The sequence below is a fragment of the Toxorhynchites rutilus genome, chromosome 3, assembly GCF_029784135.1.
Source record: "Toxorhynchites rutilus septentrionalis strain SRP chromosome 3, ASM2978413v1, whole genome shotgun sequence".
In the NCBI taxonomy this organism is placed as follows: Eukaryota; Metazoa; Arthropoda; class Insecta; order Diptera; family Culicidae; genus Toxorhynchites; species Toxorhynchites rutilus.
In genome coordinates this window covers 124,836,401-124,850,639 of record NC_073746.1, presented here as the reverse complement: position 1 = coordinate 124,850,639, position 14,239 = coordinate 124,836,401, and positions in this window count along the sequence as shown.

Sequence of the window (14,239 nt, the reverse complement as noted above, 5' to 3'; positions counted from 1 at the left end):
TTCTCCGAACTATGGCGGAAATGGTTTTGACTTGCGCTACCGACTAAAGGGAATCGGAAATCCAGAGTGAAGATGAATCGGCATTTACTGTGATCGATCATATTCCGGAGTGGGCAAATATTCGTTTCGTCTAAAATTTTGAGTAACACTGTAACTCTGTTATAAAACAATGCATTTGTCAAAGCAATAACTGGATCTTGTATAGAACATTTTCAAGTTTCCACAATTGGCCTTCGATTTGCTGTGCGATCGTTATATCATTAAATATTCATAATCCAAAATGAAAGGATAACTTTTCATTCGATCGAGAATATCTCTGTAGTAAAAGGTTCCACTAGAATTCCATATGAACCAAATGAAAGCATAATAATCAAGTTGACTAGATTATTACTGGCGTCTATGTGATATCAACACATTTATTTTGCAAGTGTTTAGAAAATCGTGAACTAAAAATGATTTTAAATCCATTAATTTCTATTCGATTGACGCTTGCAAACTCACTTAGCAAAGCTCAAGATCAATCTTTGAAGTTAAGTAGATTATATTCAGATGCAGATTGTTCCTCACCTGGTTAACTGTACATTGCGTGTTTCCGTGTTAGCAAACCAGATAGCCTTTATATCTTCGCTGATAATGGAAAAACAAAAAATATTGTATACTCACAAGCAAGGATGGAAAACAAGGGAGCATGATGTGATTTACGATTAATCGCAAACTGCACAGATCGCAATCTGTGCAAACTGCGACTAACTATTAATCCTCACCCATCATAATCAAATGATTTTCTTTTGGTAACTCTGAGTTGACCAAAGCATTGCTAGACTGAAACTAGTTCGAATAATTGAGTTACTCTCCCTCCTCGTTTTGTTTACAACTCCTAACAACAATATGCTCCATGGGAATGAGTGTCTCTATGACGTACGCTTAACGATTCTCGCTCTCTCGTCCGGGCGTTCAATTTTCCTTTCCGAGCCCGTTTACTTCGATGAAACTGGGTAAAATAAAAAAATGCGCTACAGCAGATAGGACGACTTTAATGTTTAATGTTTCACAGAGGATTTCTCAGATGGTGTTTAAATTAATCTACAAGAGACTACAAACAATAATCCCCCTCAAATCACTAATTTTATGAGTTAATGTGAATGCGTTATTGGCCAAGCCTATTACGACATCGAACACGTGGTCTTGCGAGATATATTTTTCCGCCAGCCCAAATACAGACCTCTTTTTTCGGGCCCGAGTAAACTGGTGGTTAGAAAAGACCTTGATTACCTTGAATTAATCAAAAAACATAAATTAGCGCAAATATGTCAACATGTGTTTTTTTTTTGTATAAGCACGTACATATTTGCTCATAAAATTTTTGGATTGTGGAACTCTACATAATTTGTATGCAGATAGACTATCCACAGTTTGTGGGGGGGGGGGGGGAATACTCATACAACTCAAATGGATAATGATTCTCTGCTATCACAAAGCTGAGAATTTTTTTGACGTTTTGTTTTACTATTGATTCATTCAAAAAAAAAGCTTTATTTTTAAATGTTTTCTTATCCTGAGACTGGCTCACCATATTGCACTGCTACTAAAACCGTAGCCTAACTTCAAGGATATTTTTTATTCATTTTCGGCGAATAATCAATAGAGTGCCGTGTTATGAAACATCAGAATAGTAGCAAAAACAGTATTACGATCATAAGGTGTTGGACAGGTTATTCCAGACGACATTGGAATATATTTCATCTGATCATCTTTAGAAAGTTTAATGACCTTCAAAGGATAAATTTATCTTGGGAACATTGAATTGATGTTCATGACTTCCAGTCGGGTGTTGATCAGCTCTGATAATAATTGTGTGGTCCTCACAAAGCATATATTCCAATGCCGTCAGTACACTGAAATTCTTCGCATACCGTTTGATGATAAGGTAGGATGTTGATAATCATTTGCTGCGATACCTATTGTTCCAACAGTATTCATTCGACAAAATGAAGACTGAATACCTGAAATTAACCAGATTTAACCATGCAAATCTGCGGTCAAAGCAGTATGTACACTTGAGAGATGCAACAAGTTAAACATTAGTCGTTCGATAAATCTACTGCCAGATATATCGGAAGTCCACGATATATGAATAAAATACATCCATACTAATTCATTACATTTATTCGCAACGAAGAACGTAGCCACACAGAATTGAATTAATCAAATATGTGATCCGTTTTATCTACAAAAAACAGGAAGTGGGTTATATCTATGGTATAACCGCAAGGGTGACGTAGATACGGAAATATCCTACTGATGGGGAAGAATAATCTTCATCCTGTTAATTGCGATTGATTGAAAAATCACAAAATCAAATGTATTTGGTCACAGTGTTACATGGATAGAAAACATTCAAATAAACTCTTTCACATGAATGTATTTTTAAATTCCCAGAGGAACTGGCAGATTATTTTCCGGATCTTTCTCGATGCTGAATGGCATCCAAACGGAAAGAATTTCGCGCGTGTATGTATGTGTGTGTGTGTGTAGCGGCTGCTTCGAGATCTTCCCGGGGAACCGTTTGTGGCATCACTCTCCTCCTGATGGATTCCCTTCTGGCGTAAGGTGCACAAACAGGCTCTTGGTGACACCGTTCATCCGCGCTTTCATGATAAATGAAGAGCTTCACCACAACAGCGACAATATGCTCCAATCGCTGTTCAATTAGAACTGAGTGAATTTCCGAGCGGCGCTCGCTTATATACCGATTGGTGATTTCAATAGCCTGTTTTGAAAGCAAATTTAAGACTATTGAAACAAGTTTTTGGATCAGAAAGTAACAAGTATAGAACGCGTAGACATTTTATCTTTCGAATGAAGTGTTTATCATACCATTTCGTTTAGTTGTTTAGGAGCTATTAACACTCAAAATCTCGGTCTCCGGCGTAACGCTTTCTTTTTGAAACTTTGATTTTACACCCCGGTATAGAAATGAAAGACGTAGTCCTACGTCAATAAAAAAGGGTCTGAAACTCAATCGAATTCGAAAGGTGTTTCGTGAAGTCACTAATTGAATTACTATTGGAAAAATTATTTGGAGAGAACTGTGAATGTTCAGAATTATGGGTATCTAAAAAACGATTTTGGGCGGGATGAAATTCGCCCAAATAAAATTAATCAATTGCATCCATTACCCGTCTGCTGTTCATCGGGCGGGAGACGACAGCAAAATAAAATCGACACGAGACTGAGTCAGCCACTCACTGCGGACAATGCAATAGAGAATTAAAAATCCCTCGACGAGTGTCGTAAGATTTCAGTTGATCGTCTCTTGTTACACTTTCCGATCAAGAACTCATCATCCGCTCTATGGAATGGGATTAACCGTTTGTGGCTTGCACTCACGATATAACTTGAGTAGTAGAAGTAATGCTTCGAGAGTGCAAGCAGTGGGGATTCCGCTTCATATTGCTTTTTTGAGATCTTGGTAGCTCACCGTTCCAAGTATTCTCTCTGTGTACTTATGAAGAATAAAAGAGCATCGCCTGCTGGGGGTGATTTATAAATATCCGACTAGAGGGATATACTTATTCATTGATCGTTGAATGTGATTTTTTACCATCCCTGCTCACAAGTGTTTCAAAATTAAACTCACAAGAAACATGTGCTTTGTTATGCCACTCATTCCTCTTCCATACAAGAACAATGGGCCACAACAAGGCAGGTACAGGGTACAGCAAGTAAAATTTGAAATAAAAACAACTTAAATGAAATTAAAATGGAATTTAGGCGCAAATCAGTTGTTTCCTTAATTATTTTCATTTAAAAAGGAAAAATGTCCAGGTGGACAAAGGGAGTGTCCACGCTTGTCCACGGAGGGGGAGGGGGAGTCTAAAACCGTGCTTTTTCTGTCCACGTGGTATGTGGACAGCCCCTTGGGGAAAAAGAAATGTCGTATATTGTCAATATATGGCAACACTTAAATATATCTTGTGTTGTACTTATCGCAGCGGGTCAACTATACGGCTATTTAAAGACGACAATCTGTACTACAAGTGTCGTTTTGACAGTGTTGTGGTTGTCCTTTTCAGTCTCAAGTTATAGCGCGTCAAAGATGGAGTCCACCAAGCAAGAAATTCGCCATATTTAACGCTACTAGCGGCCCAATTCTATGTTTTAATAAGTTTACCGCAAAGTCATTGGAATAGCTTTGCTGTTGCACTCAAACAGACTCTCGCAACTTATTTTCTTTTCTTTTATTCAATGTTTCTTTTTTAGTCCAAATATCTCTATGTCTCGAACATCTACTCTTTCTCTGCGATCAATTGTTGCTCTTCCAATTTTGACTTTGAATTTCAACTCTCTACTCTTCATTTCCTACTATCTACTCTATACTTTGTTCTCTCTTCTCTCTACTCTCTGCTCTTTATTTTAAACTTTCCACTTTCTCTCCACTCTCACTACTCTCTACTCTCTACTCTTTCTACTCTCTACTTTCTCTAATCTCTTTACTCTCTACTCTCTCTATTATCTACTCTCTACTCTCTACTCTCTCTACTCTATCTACTCTATCTACTCTATCTACTGTCTACTCTATCTACTTTCTACTCTCTCTACTCTCTCTATTCTCCTTACTCTCTACTCTCTCTACTCTCTCTACTCTCCCTACTTTCTACTATCTCTACTCTCTACTCTCTCTACTCTCTACTCTCTACTCTCTACTCTCTCTATTCTCTACTATCTCTACTATCTCTACTCTCTACTCTGTACTCTCTCTACTCTCTCTACTTTCTACTCTCTCTACTCTCTACTCTCTACACTCTCTACTCTCTACTCTCTACTCTCTCTACTCTCTACTCTGTACTCTCTCTACTCTCTCTTCTCTCTACTTTCTACTCTCTCTACTCTCTACTCTTCCTACTCTCTACTCTCTACTCTCTACTCAGTACTCTCTCTACTCTGTACTCTCTCTACTCTCTCTCTCTACTCTCTACTCTCTACTCTCTATTCCCTACTCTCTACTCTCTACTCTCTACTCTCTACTCTCTACTCTCTACTCTCTACTCTTCCTACCCTCTACTCTCTACTCTCTACTCTTCCTACCCTCCCTACTTTCTACTCTCTCTACTCTTTACTATCTCTATTCTCTACTCTGTACTCTCTCTACTCTCTACTCTCTACTCTCTCTACTCTCTACTCTCTCTACTCTCTACTCTCTCTACTCTCTACTCTCTCTACTCTCTACTCTCTCTACTCTCTACTCTCTCTACTCTCTACTCTCTACTCTCTCAACTCTTTACTCTATTTACTTTCTACTCTCTACTATCTCTACTCTGTGCTCTCTCTACTCTCCCTACTCTCTCATCTCTCTACTCTCTCTACTCTCCCTATTTTCTACTCTCTCTACTCTCTATTCTCTCTACTTTCTACTCATTCTACTCTCCTTACTCTCTACTCTCTCCACTCTCTCTACTCTCTCTTCACTCCTCATACTCTCCCTACTCTCTACTCTCTCTACTCTCTATACTCTCTACGCTCTACTCTCTACTCTCTACTCTCTCTACTCTCTACTCTCTCTACTCTCTACTCGCTCTACTCTCCACTCTCTCTACTCTCTTCATTTTCTACTCTCTACTCTCTACTCTGTGCTCTCTCTACTCTCCCTACTCTCTAATCTCTCTACTCTCTCTACTCTCCCTATTTTCTACTCTCTCTACTCTCTATTCTCTCTACTTTCTACTTATTTAACGCTATTACTACCTGCGAGGTAAAACTGCAACGAAGACGGCCAAAAAAAATTCGTGTAGTTTATGGATCCAATACTGTAACGATTCGCACAGCACAGCGTTGGTTTGATCGATTTCGTTCTGGTGTAGTGGCTGTCGAAGATACACTCCGTACTGGTAAGCCAATCGTCGTGGAAAACGATAAAATCGTTGAAATCATCCAAGTATGCTCTCATCAACAATTAGGATTATCTATGATCTTTGGATTCATATTGCTGCTTGTTCCCAAGAACAACGCTGTCCTAAATGAGTTTTCATGAATAACTAGCAGACCCGGCGAACATCGTTCCGCTGAAAACAAAAATCGTCTTGATTTTGGTTTCTTCGCATGTTCGTTATTAATACTAGATGACACCACTCAAAGTTCAATTGACTATTGAAATTCGATTGACCTGTTTTCTGATTTGGCACCCTTAATGTAAGAAGTAGTCCTACGTTAAAAGCAGCAAATGATTCGTGAAAGGATTTTGTTCATCCACTTACAAAATCTTGTGTTGTCGTATCGCGTTTTGAGAAAAACTGATGAATGTACAACAATCGACCGTCTCAGAAGGCTTTTGCCGTTTTTGAGACCGCACGATCAAAAACCGTCGTTTAGTCCCGATGAATTGGCTTCATGCCACTTCTCCAAAACTGTGCAGAAGGGATATGCGACTAATTCTGTGGATTTTATGCCGAATCACATGACCCACCAAACTGTCATGAACTCCGTACGATCGAAATCTATAAGGCAACAGTTTGAAAATGAAACTATGGAAAAAATACTCAAATTTCATCTCATTATTGTGTATCGTGACAAAAATATTTGCAAACAAATTTGCGAGCCATCGCAATGCAAAAGAAACTGTGAAGAAATGTTCCGAAAAATCCGAAGAATCCCTGCTTCTAGAGCTGAATAAAATTCCAAGTTAGAGTAATCGATAAAATATAGATTCTCAGTGAAGTTCATGTTATCTGATCCCAAAATATTGGTATTAAAAATTATACCTTCTAACTGAAGCCATTATTTCTAATTCTATCTCAGCGCATGTAAATGTTCTTGTCTTCGCTTGATTCATTCTGTCTCAGACAGCAATATTTTATCGCTGCTAACGCAATAAAAAGTAATCATTTTGCTCAATCCGTACCAACATATACCGGCAAATGGCGCGTAGGTTTGGCAGCATTCTTCAACATCCGCCATCCGCCTGACAAGGGTGGAAATGCTGCTCCTATTTTGGAACAGACTCTCATGATCTCTCCAATTATGTGTTTTATAACAGTGATTGAGTTGGGTAGACAGAACCTTCCTGATACAGCGAAAATTTCATGGTTTCTCGCCTCTATCGTTCATTCATTTTTTTTTTGCTGCTGACAGTAGACAGGGGACAGGGAATTGAGCTGTAGTATCGTTTTTCTTTTGTGGAAAGTTGCTTCCACGATGTGAGCTGAGATTCGTTTGAGAATGAGCTTCAGAAAGGCGTGAATTGATGAGTGGACCAGATAATAATAGAATATCGGATTGAAAGTGGAATTCTTCACGCCAATGTATGTTTCCTTCTGCGTTATCAATATAGTCATCTATATGTGAGGAATATATTTTTAAGATTTATATCATTTATCCCACGAAGCGGTAATTTGAGTTTCGGAAATAGAAAAAAGTCCCATCCATGTCTCGTCACCAATAATTATGCATTGGACGAACGAGAGATCAGAATTTGTTTGTTCAAGAATGTCTTCAACCACTTGATTGCGATGAAATTGAAAAAAAGAATGAGCTCTTTTGATACTAGTCGTGCTGCAGCTTTCCAATGTCCAAAACATCAACCAAAATACGACGAACGAAATATTTAATTTATAGGGTAGCTTTCTCAAGCTCAAATAACAATTTACGAGCACCATTCCTTTTATTGTGTGGATGTTTTCATCAGTTAAAGAGGGCAAATTTCGTTCATCTCTTCTCGGCCGTCTTTGTATGCCTTATACCTTTCATACACTAGTGTTTTCAACATAGTCTAGTCACCAAACGTATTCTGCAACATTTTCAACGTTTCGGGACAAGACATTTAGTTTGGCACACAAAAATTTCAAACAATATGTTTGACCAATAGAATAATCCATATCAAAAATCGCCGAGCAAAAAAAAACTTGTTCTTAGTGTTCTTAATGACGCCGTACACAAACTAAATAATAGATTGCGCTCAAAATTGACATTGAGACCACTGACCGTAGTACCAATTTTAAAAAATTGGAAAATGTTCAACGATTAGATAAAAATTAATATTTTATTAATTTATGTAATAATTAATAATTAATTTGACAGAATGTACTTGATCTTTTGAAATAATTTATCTATATATACAGCCATTCCATGTCAAACCGATATAGTAGTTCTCAGATTTTCGTCAAAAGTGGTAGTTTCGTTCTTTATCGCAAACTATTAGACCCGTATTTTTTTTTGTTAGGGTGCACATTTTCATTTTAGGGTGATCCGAATTTTTTCCCAAAAATGACATTTTTCAAAAATTCATAACTTGTGAGCTACTGATCCAATTTAAACGGTCGATATATCAAATTAATGCTAGTCATTCTTATTATAATATTTTTAATATAATTAATATAATATTTTTTTCAAACAAGACTAGCTTGTTGGCTTTAATTTGATATATCGATCATCTGAATCGGTCCAGTAGATCAAAAGTTATGATTTTTTGTCGTGGAAAAAATAAGAAAAAAAAAGATTTTTCAGACCATCGATTATCTTTGAAAAATAATAACTCAAAAACAAAAAAAACGCCCCCCTGTTTTCGAGATATGCTATGTGAAAAATTCCAGAAAAAATATAAACAAATATAGCGCCTTTGGTCCCAAGACCATGAAAGCTATAGAAAAAAAATCAATAATAACAAAAACATAATTCGAATTCTCTGCAACTGTAGTATTTTTCCAAAAAAGACCAGCTAATTGGCTTTAATTTAATATGTCAAATGCCTGAATTGATGGTTCGAAAGTTATGAATTTTTATTTATTTTTTTTTTATCTGTATTATAGTGATTTTCAACTCATTTGGCTGGTTCGTCACTTGTACTTCCATTTTTGGAAGAATGTTGGGAGTGAGAATTGAACTCGTGACCTTCAGCGTGAGAGGCATGGATGTTACCACTACGCCAGATCGCCTCCTTATGAATTTTTGAAAAAAGTCATTTTTGGCAAAAATGCGAAAAAATAGATTTTTCGAACCACCCTAAAATGGGAATGGTCACCCTAACAAAAAAATAAAAAAACCGGTCCAAAAATTTGCGATAAAGAACAAAACTACCACTTTTTACGAAAATCTGAGAACCGCTATATCGGTTTGGTATGGAATGGCTGTATATATATGAAAAAGGATTTCTGTCTGTCTGATTCATATGGACTCGCAAATTACAAAGCCGATCAACATGAAAATTGTTATGTAGGGGTTTATGGGGCCGAGGAAGGTTCTTATGATAGTTCGGGACCCCTCCCCCCTCTTTTAGGGGTGGCTGCCATACAAATGAAACACAAATTTCTGCATAACTCAAAAAATAACGAAGCTAATGGAATCAAACTTGGCATATAGAGGATGGATAAACGATTCTATGGTGGTACGACACTCCTCTCCCCTCTCTAAGGGTATGCAAATGAATACAAATGAAACACAAATTTATGCATAACACGAGCACTAATCAAGCAATTCGAGGCAAGTTTGGCATGTGGAGGTTTTAGAGAGCATGAAACGTTTCTATGGTGAATCGACACTCCTCTCCTTCTCTAAGGAGGGAGGAGGTGATCTGCCATACGAATGGAATACAAATTTCTGAACTGAATAACTCGAGAACTAATCAAGCAAATGGAATCAAACTTGGCATATAGAAATTTTTAGGATCGATAAACTTTTCTATGGTGGTTCGTCGTTCCTGCCCCTTCTCTAAGGGGAGGCTATCATACAAATGAAACACAAATTTCTGCATAACTCGAGAAATAATCAAGCAAATCGAGAAATATTTCTATGATAGTATGCCACCCCACCTTCCTCTGGAATGGAGAGGGGGTCCCGTAAAAATAATACACATATATCAACCAAACATATTCCAACCAAACATGACAGTTGATTTTTTTCGGGACTTTGAAGGAAAAGTGGACAATGGGAAAATTCGGAAAAGTCAATTCCCATATGTTCTTCAATTACATCGTATATAGGACCCATGATTGTAAGTAACAAAACATGAATGTTTGGAGGTATTGATAACAAAAAATCCATTTTGGGCGGGACGAAGTTTGCTGGGTCAGCTAGTTAAATATATTCATGCTATGGAATACATACGGCTAACGACTAGTAATACGATAAACGATTGAAAAAATTGTGAAGGGTTGTATCTATGACACGACCGCATATTTTTGACGTAAACTACGTAAATATATTTATGCAATCCACTTGTTTACCACTTCGAATATTATTTTAGAATGCATCGAAATTTTTGTAATAGATTATGTTCTTCGTTACAATTAAATTTGATGAACGTCGTTTTACGTTTGATACGATGCCTAGGACTACCAAAATATGTGATCGGAAAAATTGTCAAACGATCATTGTATTTTACATTTCCCTCTGAAATTATTGCACAACTCATGTTTACGCAGTTCTCGTACCGAGAAAGTTCATCCACCTGTAGTATCTGAAATGACGATTTTCTCAGGCTTCTCAGTTTAAAAGTACGTTTTAGGGAAACATATTCCGGTCTGTACAACGACAAGCGAGTACAAAAGTACTCAACACCAAAAATAGCCCCGACTTGCATGTATTTGCAAAGCGGATTCCCCCAAGGCACATTGATTTTGATGTCTGTGTTAGGGAAACACAGCTCGGTGGGAACAAAAATACCCCCGACTTGCATGTATATTTGCAGAGCAGATTTCCACAGGTACAATGATTTTGAAGTCTGTGTTGGGGAAACCGTAAATCGGGCCAATCAAAACGAGGCAGTTAGGGCGTTAAAACGCTTGACATTTTACAGTTATTCAATTGTTCATCTAATGAAAAATAATATTTTATTAATTGTGACAGACGCGTAGAAATATTTCCTATCAATTGATGCAAACATCTTTCCGATCTGTTGAGAAATGTTCGAGTTATAAAAATTCGAAATACGGGTAGGGTTAGTACACAAATCGGCAGAACAAATGTATGGGAAAAAAGAAGTTCTTCCAATTTTCATGAAATTAAACCGTTTAGAGATTAGCGAATTGTGATGTATAGAATATCAAACAAATCTTAGAGGATTTCCGATTCGATTAGTATGCAAATCATGAGAATTCGTTAACAGTGAAAATAGTTATTAACGTTAACTTTATTTCATAAAAACGTGACCTGTTTTCTGATTTGGCACCCTTCCTGAAAGACGTAGTTCTACGTCATAAATGATACATATGTTCAAAATACACCCCCAGAAAATGTAATCCTATGAAAAACCTATTTTTGTATGAGTGAAAGTTGCTTTTCGAATGCGGGTATCACTGAATATTTAAATCGCCAATTCACGTAATGATTCCGGTAGCTATAAAGTAAAGGGTGTGTCACATCAAATTGCATCACGGAAAAAACGCTGTAGAAATTAAATTTTTAGGAATTATATCTTCAGCTTTCGCTTATAATCAGATAAGAGTGTATAGATCACGTTGGCCATGCTTCACTGTCAATTTATCGTAAATTTGGAAAAATGTCGTCGAACGAAAAAGAGCGTCGTGAATTAATCCTGCGCACTCATTTCGAGAATCCGGAGTTGTCACATCGGGACATCGGTAAGATGCTGGGAATCGTCCAATCCACGGTCAGCAGAGTACTAAAACGATACTTCGAGAACCTAACCATCGACCGGAAGGTGAAGAACGGCAAAAATGGATGCTCCGTCAGTGAAAAAGATCACAAGCGCGTAGTTAAGCAGTTTAGACGCGATGTGAGAAGTTCGGTCCGGGATGTCGCCAATAAGCTGAATTTGTCAAGTTCATTCGTCCAGCGGACCAAGCAGCGGGAGGGCCTGCGTACATACAAGGTTCAGAAGGCTCCTAACCGCGACGAAAGGCAAAACATGGTGGGGAAGACGCGAGCCCGGAAGCTGTACACCGAAATGCTGACGAAGCCGCATTGCCTGGTAATGGACGACGAAACCTACGTCAAAACGGACTTTCGTCAGCTGCCGGGCCTGTTGTTCTTCTCCGCAGAGGACAAATTCAGCGTTCCGGAGGAGATTCGCAAGCAGAAACTATCCAAGTTTGCCAAAAAGTACATGGTGTGACAAGCGATCTGCTCTTGCGGAAAGCGGAGCGCCCCATTCGTGATGACCGGCACGGTAAACGGGCAGGTTTACCTTAAGGAGTGCCTACAGAAGCGCTTCCTACCACTATTGAAGCAGCACGAGGGCCCGACCATCTTCTGGCCGGATCTAGCTTCGTGCCACTATTCAAAGGACGTGTTGGAGTGGTACGAAGCCAACGGGGTCACCTTCGTGCCGAAGGAAATGAACCCGCCCAACGCGCCGGAGCTTCGCCCAATAGAGAAATATTGGGCGATTATGAAGCAGGCCCTCCGGAAGAACCTAAAAGTTGTCAAATCGGAGGCGGACTTCAAGAGAAAATGGATTTCTGTTCAAAAAAAACTACAACCTGACGTTGTACAGAACCTTATGGACGGGGTAAAGAGTAAGGTGCGAGCATACGGGCTTGGGCTCGAAGTATGAATAAGAAGAAAATGCCAAAAGTTGTTTAATAGTTTTTATTTTACTGTCTAAAATTTTCAAAAGGATCGGTCTACTGGGCGAATTTCTACAGCGTTTTTTCCGTGATGCAATTTGATGTGATACACCCTTTATAATACATCAAGCAGCCTCAGCAATAATCGTTGAACAATATCACTTAAATACAAATTTATTAGAATGTATGTTTTATTTACAAAATGTGAAACTTCATTGATCCTTCTTGTCATTAACAACATACCTTTCAAAATCCACTTATCGTTGATTGTTTAATCCTCATAAACAGTAATGGTTATCCCTTGTGAGCACAGGTCCTATTACCATTAATAGCTCTCAAAACAACTTAAAATCACTTTCACTCAAGTACGGTGAATCATCACTATATCGCATGGGAACAAACGTGTTCCTGTCAGAAGCCGAACGTTGACTATGTCGGCATTCGTTCGAAAGGATGCCACACCACGATGCTTACCACAACTATTCACCTGACAGCCTGATGGTAATCGATAATCTCATCACGACCTAATTTATTTTAATCAACCACAAAATTTACTAACACTCTGTCGCACTGCCCAAAAACGTGAATATCATAAAAACAATTAACCATCGGACACCCGCTTTTTCCAGCTCTCAATCATCACCGCCTGCAGGGATAAAGCCTCTCACGCGAACACCAAAACGACGATTTCGTTGTTAATAGCTATTCCGCAAATGATCCCTTTTTAATGTCGTTTTTTTCGGGGCCCTATATCGAAGCAGCGAAAACGTTTACAACAACGTTCCCACCATTCTGTAATACCAATTTTATTAACTTCTCCCCGGCACTGTCTGTTTATTCAAGTCGAACGCTTCATCTGTTTGTAATTTCCACCCGAGCGCAACAAAAATACGGCACCGCTTCGCTCCCAAAATACAAATTCGGAACCTGCAAATAGCCTCAGATCCTGGTAGTTCCAACAGGTGCAGAAATTCCGCACAGAAACACTTCCTGAAAACGCTTTCCCATCGCCTTGAACTAGTGAGCTTCACAGCTGAGTGCCGACTAACGCTGGCGAGGCTGCTGGCGACCCTTCGACACTGCTTTAAAATAGCGGATGAGAAAGATACGCGTCCCGCTCCAAACAATCCTGGCCACCGACTAAGCGAAAATGCTTCCGCCCCCCCACTGACTAAAGATGGGAAGAGATCCTAGACACGCGGCAGACCTGGGCAGGAGACGAAGCGTCTAGCACTCATTTTTCGCTGCCGTGGGTGAGGTTCGGGTGGCTCGTGTGTTCGTATGCGGGAAATGTGCCGCGTGCTCTCGTGGCGCTCTCCAGGATGAATCACAGGAAACAGCTGTTGAATCGGTGCTCTCCTGAACTTGAATCTTCCGGATTCCAGCCAGGCAAGCGAGATGCTCGCTCTCTCTCCTGGCGGAAAGATGAGTAATTTCGGATGCCAAAGGATGGTATATTGTTTCGGGGAATTCGCCGAACTCGTTTAGGAGTGGATTTAAATTTAAATTTAAATTTGATACGTTTGGAAGGAACAGAATCTATCTGTTCATGAACAGATCGGAAATTGGATATCTACTTATTTGGATCTCTGGTAAAATTTTGATTAGACGTCTCGTCGTACCAATTTTAGAGCTTGATGTTTAGACGTCGAGTCAAGGTACTCTCAATTAACGCCTACGTGTTCACACTTACAGCAAAAATTAGTTCGACGCTCAAAACA